The 22,244-nt window shown below is 43.3% G+C and overlaps 1 long non-coding RNA gene across 1 annotated transcript; it reads left to right on the top strand.

The window, feature by feature from the left end:
* The first annotated feature begins 8,545 nt into the window (after nucleotides 1–8,545).
* Nucleotides 8,546–10,560, top strand: LOC113633097 (uncharacterized). Its single transcript, XR_003438057.1, has 2 exons — nucleotides 8,546–8,597; nucleotides 9,896–10,560. It is a non-coding gene; the product is annotated as an uncharacterized LOC113633097 (long non-coding RNA).
* The last annotated feature ends 11,684 nt before the right edge of the window (nucleotides 10,561–22,244 follow it).

Here is a 22,244-nt window from a genome sequence, read left to right as displayed (position 1 = left end):
TTTGGAATTATACCCTTGATACCACCCACAGATGTCTTTCTCGTTTGGTTGTTTATTCTATTAGCAGTTATCGCCTCATCAATCCCCCTCTTTCACTTGGTCTTCAGGAAAGCAATGTGGTTTGTATTAATATCTTCAATCGTCCTTCATAAATCAATACTTCACATCAAGTCACTTAATTATCTCTGTTCCTTTTCTTTCAACCCTCTGCTATTTACTGTATTTATCACACACTTCTCCAAACAAGCATTTTAAGACTGTTGTAGGTGTCAAATGAAATGGCCACTGGCGTTTCATAGTGGTCTGCAAAAGAACTCCTTTACTAATGGAGTGGACAGCGTGGGGGACAGGAATAGGTTAAAATTTCTCACCAGAGCAAGAAAATAAGACTTCTGTTACAAAAATGAGCTAGGGCCAAGCAGTTGCCCTTGGAGTAGATTAAGGGATAATCCCGGGGTACACAAGCTGGTAGATAATTTAAGTGACGATACTAGCATATCTTCCCCTTATCTCGACCAAAAGGATTTTTCTAAAAAGCAAAATTAGGGGGGAAACAGGGCAAGGTAGTTAGCATATGCTGTAAGGAAATTCTGCCAAATACAATAAAATTTGAACCAAAGCTAAGGAAGATAAGAGAATCTGAGAAAATGCCCCTCCCCTATTCCCCAAAACACAATGTGATGTTGTAGGAAGTAAGTGAGAAGCATTCTAGAAAACCACGCCACCACCCTACTCTAAAAGGATGAGCACTGGAGGTTGGCCACGGTGATATGATGAGAAAAAACAAAAATAAAAAGCAAGCTGCCATGTCTCACTTTACTCAGGACTCTTTCTCAACAATACAGTAAAATGTACAGATCTTAACCTCATATACGTGGGATCGTACAATATCAGATTTTGTGATTGGCTTATTTCACTTAACATAATTCCCTCAAGGTTCATTCATGTTGTAGCATGTATCAGAATTTCCTTCCTTTTTATTTTTAAGGGTGAGTAATATTCCATTGTACGTATATACCACATTTTGTTTTTCCATTTATCTGTCTTGGGCTGCTTCCACCGTTTTTGCTGTTGCAGATAATATTGCCATGAACATTTATGTACAAACGTCTGTTCAAGTCCATGATTTCAGTTCTTTGGGGTATATACCTAGAAGTAGAAATGCGTGATCATAGGCTGGTTCTATTTTGAATTTTTTGAGGAACTGCCATACTGTTTTCCACAGAGGCTGCATGTCAATGTCTGCTTAAAAGCAGTATAGAGTATAATTTTAGCTGGAAAACTTTAAATCTGGAATAGGAAGAGTAGACATTTGGATACACAGAGATCCAAATTGACTTGTAGTCGTTTCGGTAGACCAGCAGCCTCAAAAGCAAGAATCAAATATGTGACTGTATTTTCTGAAAAACATATTGCTAATTGGGTTTCTATTAATCTGCAAGCAATAAGCCCATATTATTTTAAAGTAGATGATCAACAACATTGTAAATCAACTATACTCCAATAAACAATGTTTAATAAAAAAAAGTAGATGGTCAATCTGGGACCATAGGGACACCCTCTCAAAGGGAAGGCATACTCCCCCAACTTGGCAGCAAGGGTACCTTGTGACACTGTTCCATAAAACATAGAAGAAAAAAATGCTTAATGACAAAGATAATCGGCTTCTATGACCCCCCTCCCACCTCCATCTACTGAAATTCTGGCTAATTCTCTGCATTTATACCAGCCTTCCCTCTCTGTCTGCTATGGGGAATATCGAAATGAAGCCCAGGTAAGCAAGAAGGGAATCCAGAGCATGTCTATTGACACTATTTTGTGATAAATATAAGACTGGATAGACTAGTACCCATTTCAGATGAGCAAACCAAAACAAAAAGGAAAACGTAACGTAGAGCTAGAGGAAAATTATCCAAAAAAAAAAAAAAAAAAAAGAGAGAGAGAAGGAAATGAACATAAGCTGCAAAAACAGATGAAGGCTATACTCCTGGAGAAGACTTAGTCCAGGAATAGTAAGAATGATTAAAAGAGGCAATGTTTTACTTTTCATTATAATTATAATTGATGGGCTTTATGAAACAAGGAATGAAATTTGAGAAGATGAAGTATTCTGTAGAAGTTACTGTTCCCTTTTTAAGGTTGAATAATATTCCATTGTATGTATATGCCACATTTTGTTTTTCCACTTATCTGTCTTGGGCTGCTTCCACCTTTTTCACTGTTTTAAACAGTACTGCCGTGAACATTGATGTACAAATATCTGATAGTGCTAAGACAATAACTGTGTGAGATGAACAAAATCACAGTGAGACATAAGGAAGTAGTAAAGAGCATATGTTAAGACAGCATAAGGGGATCACGTGGAGATGCCAATCAGAGGAAAGCAAAAAAGACACAAAGCCAATTAAACAGCGGAAGATTTTCTGAATCATCATTGATAAGTCTTAACATATGACAGGCAACTTTATTTTCTTTTTAAATGACTGAAACCAAGATATATCCTGGGGAACGTATTTAATTTTAAGAATGAATTCTCCAATCACTGAGATCCGGGTTGCTCAGCCTCAGCAGTTGGCCTTTTGGACCAGATCGTTCTTCACTGTGGGAGCTGTCCTGCGCCTTGTAGGATGCTCAGCAGAATCTCTGCCCTCCACCCACTGGACGCCAGCAGCAATTCCTACCCACCTCGTCCGTCCCACCATCGCGAGAGCCAGAAACGTCTCCTGCAGGGCAAAATCAGCCCAGCTGAAAACCGCTGAAGTAAACATGTCACTAAAAAGACCAAATCGAGCCGTTTACGACATTTACAAGATTATTCAGCAAAGGTCTGGGAAGCAAGGTTGACCAAGCTTTGACAGAAATAGAATATGCCCTAAGAATTCTCTACTCAGTCAAGTGGCTGCCCATCCACTTATTCTTCAAAGTCCTTAAAAATCAATATGAAAATACAAGTGCCCCAGTAATAAAATGAGCAAGGACACAAATAAAAAGTTTACAAAACAACCAGAAAATGCAAATATAAAAAAAAAGGGAAAGAAGTGCAGCCTCATCAAATGAAAGTAATTAAAAAGATATTATTTTTCAAAGATCAAATTGAAAAATTGGAAAAAAAAAGAAGGTAATATGCAGTGTGGGCTAGGAGTCCTCAAACATTTCTTATATTGTTCTGATGGCTGATTTGGATTTATGTATCAAAAATCATTTGTCTTAAAATAATCGTGTTAAAATCATTGTGAGTAAATGGAAAGATTTGTCTAAAAATGCTTATTGTACCGTTGCTTATAACAGGGAAGAACTAAGTTGAACATATATTACAATAAAGGACTGATCACTACATCTATATGATAGTCATAAAAAGTCATTTTGAATAAGAATTCTTGTTAGCATGAGTAAAATTCTAATCGTGTTAAAAAATATATCAATGCACATACACACATACAGAGTGAGAAACTGACTAATTTAAGGTAATTATACCAAATAGCCACAGTAGTTATTCCTGAAAAGTAGGGTTTTGGATGTTTTTTCTTTTTGTGATTGCTCTATATTTACAACATTTTCCATATTCGTCATTTATCATATTTACCATGACTTTCATAATTTTTAAAAGGCCATTTTGAAGTAAAAGTATAAACTGAGGAGAGATCTTCATTGAGCATTTACTCTGCGTTTGGGGGTTAAAAATAAATCCGTTCCAATGGTTCTAACGCCATATTAGAGTGAGGAAAACTATTCTGACCGATCCTTCTCTGCCGGTTCCTCTGTTCTTATCTGGGCTGACACTGGGCATGCAATATTTCAGATTCCACAGAATCACCCGTGTCAGGTTATCATACTAGTCATGATAATTATGAGCTGTGTCCAGAAGCACCAAAATAATTCAAGGAGGTCAGCTAACAATGACTCCTGTCCCCTTTTAAGGATGCAGTGCAGTGACCCCCACAAGCCCTGGACTCAGCTGTTCGATTCCACAGCTCACATGAAAAACAAATCGCCCAGTTCCATGAGGAAGTTTAAGCGCTAGAATATGATTTACAAAAATTAAGTTGGCGAGGAATGTGGCAATAAAGTTGTCTAACGTATTCCAGGCTGTTGGTGGAGAGATGATTTAAAGTAGCCGAGGGCAAGCGCGATTTAAAATCGACGGCTGAGCAGTGAATATTTTCAGAGCCGTCTGAGTCTTGGGTTGGGTAGATGGCATTTTAGTTCAAAGGCTGTAGTCCATTTCAGAGTTTGACAGGAAAATGTAAGAGGCCAGCTGAATTCTTGCCAGAGTATTTAACAAAGAATTCAGAATCCCATACCCAGCCCGGCTCACACAAAACAATAGTTCTTTTTTCCCTTGTTTGAAATGCAAACCCGTCAGTCACTTTTCTGTTCCTACGGTTGTAACTAACGAAATCATCTTTTCAGAGCTCTTAACAATGGCTTCCCTTTCTATCTCTGGGTTGCTCTTTTCTTATTATTCTTGTTTCCACTTTCCCCCAAGAACTCAGGTCTCTTAAGACCGGTTACAGTGGCTGTAGCGTAAACATCATGTCCAGGACACGTTGCTCTTGGTTACTTTATTAGCCTGGATCCTGAAGTGAGGAAGATGACATAGAACAGAGCTGGGATATGCAACATGACTCAAAATGAAATCTTTGTGCTCCAAGCCATGGTTATTTGTGGTTGTTTTGTTACTGCAGCGTGACTTAGCCAAAGCTGACTGATGCAGAGAAGATGTACTTATTGCTGGAATTAACACCCATGGGTATACATGAGCTCCTAGTGTAATATCTGGCATGCAGGTGGTGCTCAATAAATGTTTGAAAGAGTAAATGCTGGGAAAAGTGACAGCTTTGTCATCTGCAGGCTATGAGACCATCAATTAATTTGTATAATTAATGTATAATTATGTATAATTAAGGACACAGTAAGCTGTTCTGTTTGCCATTGGTATTGTTATGATGCTCCAGAAGGAAAGTGTTAAAGCACGGAACAAGCTCTAAAGCGTTCTACAGATAAGCTCACCCACTCAAGTTAGTGAGAATAAATAGTATTTCTATCCCACCTATTTGGGGTGAGGAGTAGTCATTTATTTTCAGTTTATACACAAGTTAAAAGTTTTTCTTGTCTCTCAGCAAGGCATAAAGTAGAGAAATAGGGGTAAGTAGACATCAAGATGCCTAGTGTCTACACCTGGATGATTCATCAAGTAGCCGGTGCCCTTAGCCAAGACACCTCCCTTCTCTAGACTTCCACTTTATCTATAAAATAAAAGATTTACACTAGATTGCATACGAGTTCCTTTTCAAGTCTAGCATTCAAGTCGAACCACAGACCTTCTGAGGCTGGACTCCACAAAACTGTAATGGCAAATTCATCTCCATGTCTTTGGTTGGGGCTCCATCTGCCAACATTTCTAGATGAAAACTGAACAATGGTTCATTGCCCAGATGCTTCCAAATGTCCAGATGTTTGGCATGGAGACCTAGTGTGTGAGTGATTGACTAAATTGCTTCCTTTTTCATCCAGACCTTTTGTCTGGGTTCAGAGGCAACCCCTCTCTCCAGACCTGGAAGAGAATCTTACACTCGTGTGAGGACCTGAAGTAAAGGCCAAGAGGAAAGTATGGATTTTGAGCTCCTTTTTCCATGCACAGATTAAAGCTAACTGAGACTTCTTATAGATAAGAGGGCCAAAGATGTTTCACTCCATCCCTTTAATTCTTCTTCTTTAATCTCTCAGTCTGAATGTAAGATTCATGACGCTAGATGCTGTCAGTTCCTAGAAAATATAGCGACTAATGAAATCAACAGGCAGATTCCGTTCAGCCTAGCCACCACGTGAGTCAAAGTAACAGATAAAAGGAACGAACATCTGAAAACCATCTCTCTCCTGTGGTCATTCCTCTCTCTGCTCTCTCTACATGCTTATCTGTGGGTATGCCTCAAAGCTCATTTCCTTATCTAGAGTTCTTATTTATCATCTTCACAAATACATCTATTGTCATAAATCGGTAATAGTCTCATCGTAAGTGTAGAGGGAGGATGGGAATACACCTAATCCGTCCAGACTCTGAAGCCTGTCTTTGTTTCCCCGTGGGGGAACACATTGCTGCTATTAAAAATGTGATACAATTTTCAAACACCTACAAAAAGTGACATCTCTGGTGAAGCATAACATGCTTGTATTTTTTGGTGAAAGTAAATATTGTAAAATTACATCAAGATAGGAAATAAAGAAACAGAGGAAGGCCATTCACGAATTTAACAAATATTCTTTGATCACTCTGCCAGTGTGGCCGATGAGGAATCTCGTACTACCCTGCTAAATAACAAACTACCCCAAGCCCAGCATTTAATGCAATAAATAGTATTTAGCACGTGATTCTGAGGGGCAGCAGTTTGAGCTGGAGCTTGGCTGGGCAGTTCTTCTAGGGGTCAGTCGTGCAAGTGCATTCAGTTGCCGTGTGAGCTGGGACCAGCTCATCTTTGACAGTTTCCAATGGGAAGCACAGTCTCCCGTCTTCCAGCTGGTTATAAAGGCTGCTTCTCAAGTAGCAGGCAGTGGTCCAAGAGAGCATGCAAGTGTGTGAGGTCTCTTAGGCTTGGAAATGACACCGCATCGCTTCCATCATATTCTAGGGGTCAAAGGAAATAAAATTAGCCCAGATTCAAGGAATAAAAAAATAAGACTCAACATTTTGATGAGCAGAGCTGTAAAATCACATTGGAAAGAGTAGAGATAACACAGAGAGTGGAGAGTTGGGACCATTCCTACAAGGAGTCCCCCACACCCTTCCAGATACATTTCCTCTACCCTTACACACTCCAGTTTCTGTCCCAGGAGGCTGATTAGTACAGGCTACATCAGCATATATATGGGTTTTGTTTTTGTATCCATTCAGTGAGCCTGTGTCTTTTGGTTGGAGCATTTAATTCATTCACATTTAAGGAATTGTTGATATGTGTGTTCCTCTTACCATGTTCTTAATTGTTTTGGGGTTTGCTTTTGTAGGGCCTTTTCTTCTCTTGTGTTTCTCACTTAGAGAAGTTCCTTTAGCATTTGTTGCAGAGCTGGTTTGGTGGTGCTGATTTCTCTTAGCTTTTGCTTGTCTGTAAAGCTTTTGATTTCTCCGTTGAATCTGGATGAGATCCTTGCCGGGTAGAGTAATCTTGTTTGTAGGTTCTTCCCTTTCATCACTTTAAATATATCGTGCCACTCCTTTCTGGGTTGTAGAGTTTCTGCTGAGAAATCAGCCGTTAACCTTATGGGAGTTCCCTTGTATGTTATTTGTCATTCTTCCCTTGTTGCTTTCATAATTTTCCTTTGTCTTTAATTTTTGTCAGTTTGATTACTATGTGTCTCGGCATGTTTCTCCTTGGGTTTAACCTGCCTGGGACTCTCTGCACTTCCTGGACTTGGGTGGCTATTTCCTTTCCCATGTTAGGGAAGTTTTTGACTACAATCTCTTCAAATATTTTCTCGGGTCCTTTCTCTCTCTCTTCTCCTTCTGGGACCCCTCTAATGTGAACGTTGGTGTGTTTAATGTTGTCCCAGAGGTCTCTTAGGCTGTCTTCATTTCTTTTCATTCTTTTTTCTTTATTCTGTTCCATGGCAGTGAATTCTACCATTCTGTCTTCCAGGTCACTTATCCGTTCTTCTGCCTCAGTTATTCTGCTATTGATTCCTTCTAGTGTATTTTTCATTTCAGTTATTATATTGTTCATCTCTGTTTGTTTGTTCTTTAATTCTTCTAGGTGTTTGTTCTTTAATTCTTCTAGGTCTTTGTTAAACATTTCTTCCATCTTCTTGATCTTTGCCTTCATTTTTTTCTGAGATCCTGGATCATCTTCACTATCATTATTCTGAATTCTTTTTCTGGAAGGTTGCCTATCTCCACTTCATTTAGTTGTTTTTCTGGGGTTTTATCTTGTTCCTTCAACTGGTACATAGTCCTCTGCCTTTTCTTTTCTTTTTTTTTTTTTTTTTTTTTTTTGTGGTACACGGGCCTCTCACTGTTGTGGTCTCTCCCGTTGCGGAGCACAGGCTCCGGACATGCAGGCTCAGCAGCCATGGCTCGTGGGCCCAGCCGCTCTGTGGCATGTGGGATCTTCCCAGACCGGGGCACGAACCCGTGTCCCCTGCATCGGCAGGTGGACTCTCAACCACTGCACCACCAGTGAAGCCCTGCCTTTTCATTTTGTCTCCCTTTCTGTGATATGGTTTTCCTTCCACAGGCTGCAGGATTGTAGTTCTTCTTGCTTCTGCTGTCTGCCCTCTGGTGGTTGAGTCTAACTAAGAGACGTGTGCAAGCTTCCTGATGGGAGGCACTGGTGGTGGATAGAACTGGGTGTTGCTCTGGTGGGCAGAGCTCAGTAAAACTTTAATCTGCTTGTCTGCTGATGGGTGGGGCTGGGTTCCCTCCCTTTTGGTTGTTTGGCCTGAGGCGACCCAGCACTGGAGCTTGTAGGCTCTCTGGTGGGGCTAATGGTGGACTCTGGGAGGGCTCACGCCAAGGAGGACTTCCCAGAACTTCTGCTGCCCGTGCCCTTGTCCCCGTGGTGAGGCACAGCCACCCTCGGCCTCTGCAGGAGACCCTCCAACACTAGCAGGTAGGTCTGGTTCAGTCTCCCCTGGGGTCACTGCTCCTTCCCCTGGGTCCCGATGTGCACACTACCCTGTGTGTGCCCTCCAGGAGTGAAGTCTCTCTTTTCCCCAGTCCTGTCGAAGTCCTGCAGTCAAATCCCACTAGCCTTCAAGGTCTGATTCTCTGGGAATTCCTCCTTCCATTGCCAGACCCCCAGGTTGGGAAGCCTGACGTGGGGCTCAGAACCTTCACTCCAGTGGGTGGACCTCTGTGGTATAAGTGTTCTCTAGTTTGTGAGTCACCCACCCAGCGGTTACGGGATTTGATTTTATTGTGACTGTTCCCCTCCTACCATCTCACTGCGGCTTCTCCTTTGTCTTTGGACGTGGGTATCTTTTTTGGTGAGTTCCAGTGTCTTCCTGTTGATGATTGTTCAGCAGTTAGTTGTGATTCCGGTGCTCTCGCAAGAGGGAGTGAGCACACTTCTTTCTACTCTGCCATCTTGAACCAATATCTCCTGTCATCCTTACTGTCCGATTTTCATCCTTCATAGGGTTTTCTGCATTAGAAAACTTAGAGTTAACTTTGTTCTCACTCCTATTCAATACTTGCTTATATTTACATGTAATGACTTACCTTAGAAACTAGAGTTCCCTCTAATATTTACAAAGATGCTCTGAGCTCTCTTTAACTTATCTGGAAGAGATGATCGTAATACACGACAACAGGGTTATAGGAAAAATTAAATAAGACGATATAAATGGATCTGTTCTAACACAGTTTCTGGTCCATGGCTGATGCCTCATAAATGCTCATTTCCTTGTGTGGATACATAAGAAATTTTAAAACACATTTTGGTAGTTCATGTTTACTTATGTTTGTACCAAAGTAATATGCACACGTGACAACTGTAGTAGAAGCTGTGGGCGCTTCATTTGTATCCCTGGGTCCTCACCCTGTACCTGGTCCCCATAACGGCTGACTGGCAGTGTCTGCATCTTTGTGCCTGAGAGCTTGTTTTCTAGAACCACGGCAGGCTGCTCTGCCCCCTCCCGTACAGTGGGCTGGAAGTGCTGGGAAATTAGCAACACCCTGGGAGCAGCCTTCAGCCAGTGACTGTTGAGGATCAGTGTATGAATACCCGCAGGTCCCTTGCTTCTCAGATAATTATAAAAAGATAAAAGATAATTATAAAATGCTTGGATTACGTTATTCTCCAGTTTTCCTGTGGAAATAGCTTTAGTTGCTCATTGCAATAGCTGGTTTAATAACCTAGTCTTTAGTGGTTCTCTTCCCTGTAACATTTCCCCCACTTTCTTGCAGGTACTCTTTGCGTCCCAGTAGACAACTTGCCTCCAAGACCTACTTCTGGGAGAACCCGAACTATGACAATCACAGTTAAATAGCACAGAATAGCCTGTGAGAAAAGCCAGGGATCTCACTCCTCAAGGACAATTTTAATGTTTTTCTTCGGTTCTGGTTTTTATTAAGGTGCCTTCGTAACTGGAGATAAAATGCTGATGTCTCTGTGTTTTGATTTAACCATTTTAGGAATATTTATAGACTCCCTCTTAGGAACGATGAATATTTAATCTTTTATGAGTCCACCCACAATGTTCAATGCTTGACAGGCACATTTTTATATTTGGTTTTGTTATTGGCTACACTTAATTTTAAATCATCTATTTAAACCTCCGTTTCTCAATAAATCAACTTCAGACAGTATATATTGACACCCGAGTTAATAAGATTAGGATGGACCCACCACCTTCTCCATCCCCCACTTCCATTACCTGACTTTGGTCAACTATACCCTTGTTCTTACTGTGTCAAGGTCATTAACATTTATCTTCTGTCCTACAGTGTCCGCACAGCCTTCTACACCTTGTCCATGATTTGATTCTGAAAGTCAAAAAACTACACTGTATAGAATTTTATATTCTAAATGTTGAGGAATTGTACCCACAAACACGTATCCCAATAATGTACATGTTGTGTATGTTTTTCACCTCTTAGGATTTACTATCAAACGTTGTTTTTGTTTTGTTAACAGTTGTTAAATACCCACCATATGCCAGGTGCCACCAGGTAATAAAGATACAGTGATGCCCCAAAGACTCCCAGTCCTGGCCTCAAGAGAACAGATAGAAAAGGTATAACCAAGCAAATAAATGATGACCGACGTGTAAGTGTTCCAAAGGAAAAGTACAGTGTGTTTGGTGAGCTCACAATAGGGAAACCAGATTTAGACAGGAGGGTTAGGAAAGACCTCGTGGAAGAAGCGATATTTACTCTGAGACACGAAGGTTGAGTAGGTATTAGCGATTAGCATGATGTGTGGGTGAGGGTGTTTGGGGAAAGAGGGAGGAGCAAAATACAAAGTCCCCGAGATGGGTAAGAGCCTAACATCACGATGACAGTAAACTTTGGACTTTGGCTTTTATTCTAAGCATGAGTGGAAACCATCCAAGGGATAAGATGGGAGTCAAATGATGCCAGGGAGCTGAGGAAGGGGATTCAAGGACCAGCAAGGGTGATTTCATGACTAATACATGAGATCACGTAGATTAAGTTCTTAGCAGAGTGTCTGGTGTATAGAAAGTGTTGAAGAAATACTAGGCATTATTATTTTTAATGATCGTTAATTGGAAGATGATTTATACTCTCAGAGGTTCAAGTGCCTCCCTTGTAAAATAAGGGTAATATCAACCCCAAAGTGTGAATACAAGACAGGAACCATATCATAAACTAGGAAGCATAAGTAGTTTTTGTTCACGGATGAATGTGGTCAGCGGAGTGGTCTTGTTTCTCTTTCACCTTGAGAATATTTTCACTGGTGTAGAAATTGCTCTTGGCTCTCCGAAAGTAAACCAGAGTGTATGTGCAGCTTAGCTGTGCAAGTGCCGCCGGCTTCCTTTGCTTTGACACGAGTGCTTTGCTTGCTGAACACTCCCCAGACCTTCTGCGTGGGAGTGGAGGTGTCTGCCAGGAATCGCAAAGTGAGTGTTCAGCCCGGTGAACGTGCCTTGGCATTTTCCCCGCCACCATCGCCAAGGCATCCAAACCTGAAGCTTAGTGGCACTGCAGGTTTAACGATCCACTGACAGAAGCTTTTAGAAATGTGTGGTTTCTCTTTGTGCCAACGGGGTGTTTTTCCTCTGGTCCCCATTTTCTGCAGGTGGTCCATTTAATTGAACTTCCAGCCACTACCTTGTGCTTTGATTTTTGCAAGGGAGAATTTATTTGTCTTCCCCATACATTTCAAATTCCAGAATCCTGTACATTTCCTGTGTTTTTCTCCTTCTCCCCTCATCCCCGCTGCCTTCGAACTCCACTGCAAAAAGATTAAAAAAAAAAAATCCTACAGAATAAAAAATTTCCATGAATCTGGACTGAATCTGGCATCATATGTACCTGAGCAGCTAGCTGACTCTGTGGCCCGATGGTTTGCCTCAACACCTGAGATTTTTTTTTCAATGACCTTATTTTAATGGTCCGATTTGGACAGATCCTGAGTTCTTGCTGAAAGGGATACGTGAGACACCTCATTTCTCTAACTGGTGACACGAGTTTATGAAGTCTGGGCTAATCCAGTGAGGCGAAACTAAAGGAATGAATAGGAGTTTCCAGTTTGGACAAGCCGCAGCAGGGGTGAAGCCCAGGGCTCACACATCATCCCTGTGATTAGGAGAGGAAGGCTTCCTGGAAGAGGTGACGCTTCAAAGCAGCAGCTAGAGGATAAGAAGGCACGTATCCGGGAGGACCTTCCAGGTGCAACAGGGGCCCTAAGGCAGGGCTGCGATGAGCAGACCCAGGAGGCTTGTCTTCGGCTGTCCTGAGAAGAGCCGAAAAGAGCATTCCAGGTGAAGGAATATAGACAGCATGTCAGGGCCCAGGGCCCGATGCAGGACTCGGAAACAGGTGGGAATCCACCCAGTGCACAGGTGTGCGTGCACCTGAGTGTGACGTGGATGTGTGCACAGGTGCACATCAGCGATGTAAGCCTTAAGCTCCATGCTGGTGTTTCTGAGACAACCAGGCATCAGGCAGCCACACCATTTCACAATCCCTTCAGAGAGCTGAAGGGCACAGCAGTAGCGCTTTCTGGAGGTTTGGGGGAAGGAAAACAGGAATTAACAAGTAAGGCACTTTCTGGGCTGAGACGCCCTGTCCACCGAGGGGGGTCTCAGTTTCCCTGGGAAGCAGCATGCTGTAGTGACTGAGTCAGACAGGCTGTGAGATCAGGGGAAAAAATCACTTAACATGTCTGTGCCTCATTTTTCTTATCTGTGAAATGAGAACTGTTGAGGTGCCTTCAGTCTGAAAGGGGGAGTATTCTTAGCTCCTCTTCCAAGACCAGGAAATGTGAACTCGTGATCATTCCAGGAATGATCATCTATTATTAGTCATCTATTAGGTCGCCTATTCGTTCAGGTCACAGAGTGACAAGCTCTCTCCCTCTGACCTAGAATAACCCTCTCTTCTCTGCTGGTTGCCTGTAGACGCAATGCCATTTGAGGGATCTCTCTGTTGAGCTTCTGATGCCGAACATGGGACCGAGGGGTCTAGTAAAGTCTGGGATCCTAGTGTCTGTGGCTAGAGCATCAGAGCATCCCAAGAACTCATAGGAGAGCCTGCAGGCTCCCAAAGTCAAGGATGAGGTTTGCTTCTGGTGCTGGAATTGGAGAGAGGGGAGGGACTGCAGAAAGGTGTGCTACTGCTACGAGGTTTTCTGTCTTGTTTTGTTCTGTCTTTAGCTTGTGTTAAGTCATGGTCAAATACTTCAAGCTTTGAAGCAGGTTTAAGGTATAATGCACCTTATATTTGTAGGAGCCCACGCCTTCACAAGAATAATAAAAGTTCGAGTTCAAGTTCAGACAGCTCAGTGGTTCATTGCTTTCTTTTAATTATTCTCGTATCTCAAAGGGCTACTCATCCTTGGAAGAGCTCTGACACTGATAAGATTCACAGATAACTGACCCCAGGAGGGTGTCTGGAGGATTCAATGAATTGTAGACAAAGAAGACGCTCCTGGGAGGCGGGTCCTTTCTTCTGTGCATCCCTGGGTTGGAGTCAACCCTCCCCTCCCGTGTGCCCTGACAGTGTGCTTCCTGAGTTTCTGGTCCAACACACATCCTTCTGCTTCCTTCTTAGGTCAGCCCTCCAGCTGGACTGTACACCCCTTGAGAACTGGGGTCACGTCTTACTCATTTTTATAACCTTCACAACCAAATGTAACTAAAACATCAGGAAGGAAAAAACCCCCATAATTAAAGCCTCTTCTATCTTGAGCAGCCCTCCTAATAACTTTTGGGGCTATGACAACACATTTGCTGCTTCTCTGGTTTTTGAAGCCTTGCTTCATTTTCAGTCTTCCTTCCTACTTCTCAAAGTAATAGGAAGTAGAGGGCTTCTTTCCAAATTTAAGTTTAAATGAACTTAGCTTTGACAATGCTGTGAAATCTTGGTGATGGGGTCCATGAGAGATGAGCTGTGGTGTGTCATCAGGACACCAGACAGGAGAGAGGAAAAGCCCATTGTCTATCTGCATGAGGAGGCATCACCCTTTTTTACTAAAAATGTATGCCTGCTATATTCAGTAATTAGTCAAAGTTCATTTTTAAAAGAAAATAGGAGAACAATTTGTTAAGGGTATGCAATAAACCAAAGGCAACTTGGAATAACTAATGAGGATTATGGGTTTGCACTATTTTTTTTTCAGCTTTACTTTCTTTTTTTTCCTTTTTTAAAAAAATTTATCGGAGTATAGTTGCTTTACAATATTGTGTTAGTTTATACTGTACAGCAAAGTGAATCAGCTATACGTATACATATATACCTTCTTTTTCAGATTTCCTTCCCATTTAGGTCACCACAGAGCACTGAGTAGAGTTCCCTGTGCTATACAGTAGGTTCTCATTAGTTATCTATTTTGTACATAGTATCAATAGTGTATACGTGTCAATCCCAATCTCCCAATTCATCCATTCCCCCCCTTCCCCCTTGGTATCCATACGTCTGTTCTCTACATCTGTGTCTCTATTTCTGCTTTGTAAATAAGGTTGTCTATATCAATTTTTTCAGATTCCACATATATGTGTTAATATATGATTTTTTTTTCTCTTTCTGACTTACTTCACTCTGTATGACAGTCTCTAGGTCCATCCATGTCTCTACAGATCACCCAGTTTTGTTCCTCTTTATGGCTGAGTAATATTCCATTGTATATATGCACCACGTCTTCTTTATCCATTCCTCTGATGATGGGCACTTAGGTTGCTTCCATGTCCTGGCTATTGGAAATAGTGCTGCAATGAACATCGGGGTGCATATTGTCCTTTTGATCACAGACAAGTTCATCTTTTCAGCTGTGGCTGGTGCGCTACTCAGATGCTTTCTCTAGAACAGAGCTTCTCACAATGTGGTCCCTGGACCAGTAGCATCAATAGCAATTAAAAAAAAATTTTTTTAAATAGAGTTTGTCTGTTTATTTATTTATGGCTGCGTTGGGTCTTCATTGCTGTGCACAGGCTTTCTCTAGTTGTGGCGAGCGGGGGCAACCTCCTGAAGCAGAAACTTGTGGGATGGGGCCCAGCAATACACAATAGCTGAACTACTGAATGCTTATCAACACCAGTGGGGGGGGGGGTATGGCACCTGACACAGCTTACTTCATTCTCCTATCGAAACAACTTTATCCTAAAAACAATTTTTGTGTGTCTTTGCCCTAAGCAAGTGGAATAAAACATCCTCACGTAAGTCATAAACAAGTGGATTGAAATCATATCCAACCAATACATGACATATGAGCTCATAATGATACTAAAGAAATTGCTCACCTTTGGAATATTCTGAGAATTATCCCCATTATTTTGAAAATGTGTAAACAAAAGAAAATAATCATGCATCTATGTTGCCTTTTCTATATAATGTGTAGCACTGGGTAACTAAGTAATTAATGAGGAAGGTGATATTTTAAGGAGTATTTCAGCTAATGAAGGAAGGAAGAATGCTGAGATTTGAGTCACCATTTTGCAAACACTCATGAATTAATCTGGATTCAGGTTAGATTCACCCCCTCTGGATCTAACTGCCCGTTTACACAAAATACAAGGTTCATGTTAAAGACACTACGGAAAATTCCACAGTGCCTGAAACGGCCAAATCCAGACTATGGGAAGTTCTACAGGTCAGATATCCTGGTGTCTTCAATACACATTTGCAAGAAGAAAGAAAGATTTGAAAGGAGAATCTTTGAACCTGGGGAGACATCTCCACCAAATTTAAAAAATCGTATAAGACTATCAGAAAAATATGAACACTATGAAACTTTTAATATATTAAGGATTTATTGTATATTTTAAAAAGTGAGAGTAATATTATGATTAAGCTTTTAAAAATCCTATCTCTGGAGGTAGATAGTGAAATATTTATAAATGATTCATGGCTGGAATTTGCTTCAAACTGTTCAGGGGCCAGGGAGAAATGAATAGGGGTATAGATGGAACAAGATTGGGCAGGCACTGATAATCTTTGAAGCTAGGTGATAGATACAGTAAGTTCACTATAGTCTTCTGTCGATTAACACTTTTTGATGTGTTTGAAATTTTCCATAATAAAAGCTTAAGAAAAACTTGGAAGCAACCAAGGTGTCCTTAGTAGGTGAAGTAAGCCAATAGATACATCAGCAGTGGTCCATCCAGACAGTGAAATATTATTCAGCACCAAAAAAAAAAATGAGTTATCAAGCCATAAAAAGATATGGAGGAACTTCAAATGCATATTACTAAGTGTAAGAGGCCGATCTGAAAAGGCTATATATGTTTAATTCCAATTACATGACAGTCTGGAAAAGGCAAAGCTATGGAGACAGAGCACAGAGGATTTTTAGGGCAGTGAAAATACTCTGATATTTAATGGTGAATACATGTCCTTATGCATTTCTCCAAACCTGTAGAATATACACCACCAGGAGTGAACCCTAATGTAAGCTGCAGACTTTAGGAGATAATGGTGTATCATGGTAGGTTCATCAATTGTAATAAATGTACCACTCTGGTGGGGGATTTTGATAGAAGGGGGGTAGGAGCAAAATCTCTATAACTTCTTCTCAATTGTGCTGTGAACCTAAACTCTTTGAAAAGTAAGGTCTTAAAATACACAGACACACACATTAGTCATTAGGGAAATACAAAATAAAACCACAATGAGATACTACCACATACCTGTTAGATGGGCAAACAATAATAATAAAAGACAACACTAGATGGAGGAGCAACTAGAACCCTCACTGACACTGCAGGAATGCAACAATGATACACAGGCACTTTGGAAATGAACTTGGCAGTTTTTTTTTCTTTTGCGGTACGCGGTCCTCTCACTGTTGTGGCCTCTCCTGTTGCGGAGCACAGGCTCCGGATGCGCAGGCTCAGCGGCCATGGCTCACGGGCCCAGCCACTCCGCGGCATGTGGGATCCTCCCGGACCGGGGCACGAACCCGCGTCCCCTGCATCGGCAGGCGGACTCCCAACCACTGCGCCACCAGGGAAGCCATTGGCAGTTTCTTTTAAGTTAAACATAAACTAACCATATGATGAGCAATTCCATGCCTGGGCATTCACCCAAGAGAAATAAAAACATGTTCACACAAAAACCTGTATGCAAATGTCTAATAGTAACTTGATTCCAAAGTTCCCAAGACTGGAAACAACCCAAATGTCCTTCAACTGATGAATGAATAAACCACGCATAGTCCTTCCATACAATAGAATTCTATTCACCAAGAAAAAGGAATGCAGTACAGAGACACGCAACAGCATGGATAAATCTCACAAGCATTATGCTAAACAGAAGAAGCCCAACTCAAAAGGCTACACACGTGTGACTCCATTTTTTGACATTCTAGAAAAGGCAAAACAATGGGCCCAGTGGGTGGTGGTGGGGTTGACCACTAAGGGGCAGGAGGGAATTTTAGGAGGTGATGGAACGGTTCTATGCCTTAACTGTGGTGCTGGTTACAAAATGGTGTGATTTGTTGAAACTCCTAGAATTGTCCCATCTTCAAAGAGTGAATTTGCTCTGTGTAAATTCCACGAGATTTTTCTTTCCTTAAGTTCCAAATGCAGATCTCTGTGAGATATAACACTGGACTAAAAGCCAGTGACATTAAGATGAGGTCAGTTGGCCAACAACTGCCAGGGGATGGTGTTCTGACCCTTCCTGATTTTGGAGAACAAATGTTAAGGATGGTGGAGCGCCCCGGGGCTTGAGAAGGGAAGAAAGGCTGGGGGAGGGTGGGGGACAGGCAGGGGACCAGCTGGTGGAGCTTCCTCTGGAGACCCAGGCCAGCCCCATTGCAGTCCCTCGGGGCACTTGAATAAGCCATTCATTTGCTAATGATTCTTTGGGAGCAGCTTACCCGGAGCCCTGGTGCCCAACCCCCCGCCCACGGTCCCACATACCTCCGGTGCTCATTAAATTATTTTCCTTGATTTGCCAGAAATATATTCCGAGACCAAAATGATACATCATAGGTATACTGGCTCAGCCCTGCTTCAGTGAAAAGCCGAATGCAGCCTCGTCCTGAAGTTCTTTCCCCTGGTGTTTCGCACTCCCGGTGCCATGTGGCGGGAGAACGCGGGACCTGGGATCCGAATTCAGGGGCTTCGGTTCAGGACGCGTCAGTGATGGGCATCGTCCCTTCCTGAAGCCTTAGTTTCACCACCTGTCAAGTGGAAATCGTCGTTCTCAGCAATAATGCACCGTCTGTATTTGTAAGCGATTTGTAATCTGGAAAATGTTATTTATGCGGGGAAGCACCGGCAGGGACCTGAATCCCCTCAGCCGTGACCTGGGCTCCCTGGACGGCTCAGACCTTTGTTCTACCGTTTTTACATCTGTGATATGATACGCGCCTCCTCGGGAGGATCCCGGTTCCCACTAATGCAGCCCCTAACAATGGCTTCGATGAAACAGATAAGCGAAGAGGCCAGAGGGTCTTCGGAAAGAAAGGGAGCTTGTAGCTTTTCAAGTTCAATGAGGCTTAGGAGGTTGGAAGGCTCTCCACATAAAGGCCTGTTTAAAAGAGCGCCCCGGATTCAAAGCCCGGGCTTTCCCAGACCCCTGACCACTTGCAGCCGTGTGTGTACCGTGCCTCGCGTTCCCTTCTCCGTCATTATTTCACCCCAAGCCTGGACCCCAATCTGTAAGGACCCAAATGGATTACCTGCACGGTCTGACTGCCATCAGCCTTGGGAACCCCGGGCGGCAGGTGCAGTCCGGTGCCCCTATCCCAGCTCGGGGACTTGATGTATGCAAATGCTGGGGCCATCAGGCTGGGGACAATGGAGCGTCCTTAATCCCCCCAGGCGAGGGAGGGGGAGAGCCCTCGTCTGCACCCCTCCCCCCTGCCGAAACCTCCACAGGACGGAGATCTTCCTGCACCTTCAAAGTGTGCAGCCCAGAGGGAGCTCCCAGCTCCAGCTGGGACCCCTGGGAGGCTTAGCCCAGTGCTCTGGGGGCTGAGAGGGGACCCTCAGGGGTTCCTCCTTCTTGGTGAAAACAAGCAAGCCCTGGAGGGAGCAAGGGGCTTGTCGGGGGTCTGATTAGGCTGTGCAGGCCGTCGGCCTCCAAGATGCATTTATTTATGACTTATTCCACCCAGGCAAAAACCCCACCTCTTACCCTGCTTGGGCCAGTGACTCTCCCCTTGGTGACTGAGACAGCCCTGGCCCCTCTGAGGATCCAAAGCAGAAGGAAGGTGGCTTCTGTCTGAAAGGCTTAGGTTAAGTCACCACCACCAAGGGGACCAGGGTTTCTGTCCCCACCTTAGGTCTCAGAAACCCTCTTTCATGTTCACTCTTTAAACTATGCAAGTCACCACTCTGCTAGGGCACCTAGGGCACTCTGCTAGGGCACCATCTTTCCATAAAGATGGAAAATGCATGGTCCCCGACCCCCCCGTAAAAATGAATTTGCCCCTCCCAGCTCCTCTCTCAACCCACAGAGCAACTCAGCCTTCAAAGTGCATATGTTTTTACGCAAGGAAAAGTGCGATGCAGCCTGCATACAAATTAGGAAAGTTTACAAGAGAGTCTCACATTGTTCAGGTTCTGCCAGTATTTCCTGTTCTTTCTTCCTCCTTCCAGACGAGGCCCTTTCTTTCACTAAACTCCAGTGATCACTGTTCTGGCCTCAGGTAAGTACCCTTTCTTTCACTAAACTCCAGTGATCACTGTTCTGGCCTCAGGTAAGCACCAATACCCCGCTTTGATGCTGTTCCCAGAACTCTCCTGGATTTTGCGCCACTTTCTAGAACACAGCTCACTTTAACACGGGAGGAGGTGCCTTAGGGAAACCCCGAGGTTCCCTCCAGGTCTGAGATTCCGTGACTCAGGGACAGTGCAGAGCTCTCCGCTAATGCTGCAGCGCGCACATCTGGTATCAGATGCCACTTAGGTTTACCCCCAGGACGGGAACGGAGCTTAGGCTGATGCCTTTTGAACGAGAAGACTAAACGTCTCCCCCTATGCTTTCTTATCTCCGGGAAGACTTGTTTCTTAGACACTATGGGTCTCACTGCAGTTAGAAGAGGCTCCTGGCTGGCTTGTGGCTCTGGTACTGGATGTGGGACACCGTGACCCTCTTCGGACACCTTGGCTGTGCCCGAGTTTGAGCCCATCCAGCAGCATCATCTGTGGGGCGCGTGGAATTGCACAGACGTTCACTTCCCTCCACCAAAAGCTGCAGAGATGCCAAAGGCGCCGGCCCGCTTGCACTCCTGATACAGGAGAGTCCGGTTCCTTACTTTCTAACGTGTTCAGATTCAAATGATCATGTCAGTTAGCGATAGGAAATCACCATTAGGTCATTTTTCCTATCCTCTCGGGGGCTGAAGTGGGATCAGTGTGCGTTCTCCAGCCCTTTGTTCCCCTTGTCTTAAATAACGTAAGGAATGATGCTTCTATTCTTGAGAGAGCATTACATATTCTAATAGATTTTCACAGTTAAGAAGGCCTTTCATCTTTGGCCCAAAGTTTCCTGTCTTGAAATTCATTTCATGACTTCATTCTTTGGGTCTCCTTGTACTGCAGCCTCATACTGCGGTTTAGATCCTAAAGACGCATTTCTTAGCATCAGTTCTGTGAGCGAGATACACGAGCCCAGCCTGCCCGGGATGGAAACAAGTCCAAGTGGACCAAATCTTTCCTTCCCAGTACAAATGGAAAGGATTATAGAAACAGATGAGTGGGCGATACTGACCCAGAGCCTGGGGTGTCGTGGATCAGAGATCCCATTGGAATTTTTTCTAGATTTTTTATGATTCAAACAATGTAAATTGTTCTGTTCCGTTCAGAAGGGCCAGGCACACCAATTAGAAACATCCCTTTTGCTTGCTGTGTTTCCCAGCCGCATCCTTCTGTACCAAACACCACCTGTTTCCATCTGGGGATAAAGATGGCAGTGGGGGAAATCAAAGCTCTCGGGGGCTGGGGAGAGTATTCTCACTGGGGTCCCATAGGATGTTGTTAGACCTTCGCGGTCTCCTAGGAGTTTCGACTCGCCCAGGAAACAACAGGAGTCGGAAGCCGATGCAAAACGCAAGAGGTTTATTGAAGGCCGGTGCACCGGGGTTCCTTGGTCCTCACGCAGGAGGTCGAAGAAGGAACCCCTTTTGGGCGCGAATATGTCAGTTTTATAGGTTCCCACTGCCCCGTATGTAAATTATAGATTTGGTTGTGTTTTCCTGCTGATTGGTCCCGGCTTAGGCTCGGACCAGAGAGGGAACTTGTCCCCAGCTTCCTGATTGGTCTTTGACAGACACCTTTTTTACATTTTGTTTATCTCCCTCCTTCTCGGAAGGGGCCGGACGTCCTGGAAATTTACCCATTGTCTAAGAAGCCCCTATTGTCTGGAGAGTTCTTAATCATTAGCTGGAACAATGTCCCTCGAGTCCCACAATGTGACTTTTTCAGTCCCTCTTCAGAGACCCCCCAAAAGTCTCATTTTCCAAAGATGCCCATGGAGTATTGACTTGTTCGCAGGCTATAGATACTTTGTTCAACTCTGTGCTTCTGATTGGTTCTACAGAAAATTGGCAAATCATTTGCAAATTTGGCCAGAACTCTTTCTGGACTTTTCTTTCAGTACTTTTCTCAACTCCTGGCAAGCTGGCTTGGAGACCCCCAAACCCTGCCCACCGCCCCCATACCTCTGCGCTTCCCTTTTAGACTTCTTTCCTTCCTTGACTCTTGACTTCCAAGTCATTGGAAGGGATTCTGATAAATTGATTCAAAGTCAAGTTCCCCTTGAGGGACAAGGCTGTGTGGCTAGTTTCCATCCTCAGTAGCTTACACAAGACTTGTCTGTGCAAAGTAGGAGCTTATTCGATGTATGGTAATTCAAAGAGGCGCTACTGTTTTCACTAAAAGATTTCAAAGATGGAGCTCATTCTTTAACCTTCTTTCCTTCCCTTCCTCCCTTCGTCCTTCCCAATCTCCATTCTTCTCTTTACAAATATTGTTGAGCGTGTAAACACAGCAAGCGCATTTTGATCTTCCAGGGATACAGGAGAAAATAAGACAAACAAGGTACTTTTGTGAAACTTGTGTCTGTTGGGGAAATGAGAGTAACCAAGTCTAGGCAGGAGTATGTGCGGTAAGTTCAGAGCGTG

Source organism: Aethalodelphis obliquidens, unplaced genomic scaffold (assembly GCF_003676395.1).
Source record: "Aethalodelphis obliquidens isolate GAN/ISIS:26980383/991018 unplaced genomic scaffold, ASM367639v1 scaffold38, whole genome shotgun sequence".
Taxonomy (NCBI): domain Eukaryota; kingdom Metazoa; phylum Chordata; class Mammalia; order Artiodactyla; family Delphinidae; genus Aethalodelphis; species Aethalodelphis obliquidens.
This window is presented reverse-complemented; position numbering and strand designations above follow the sequence as displayed.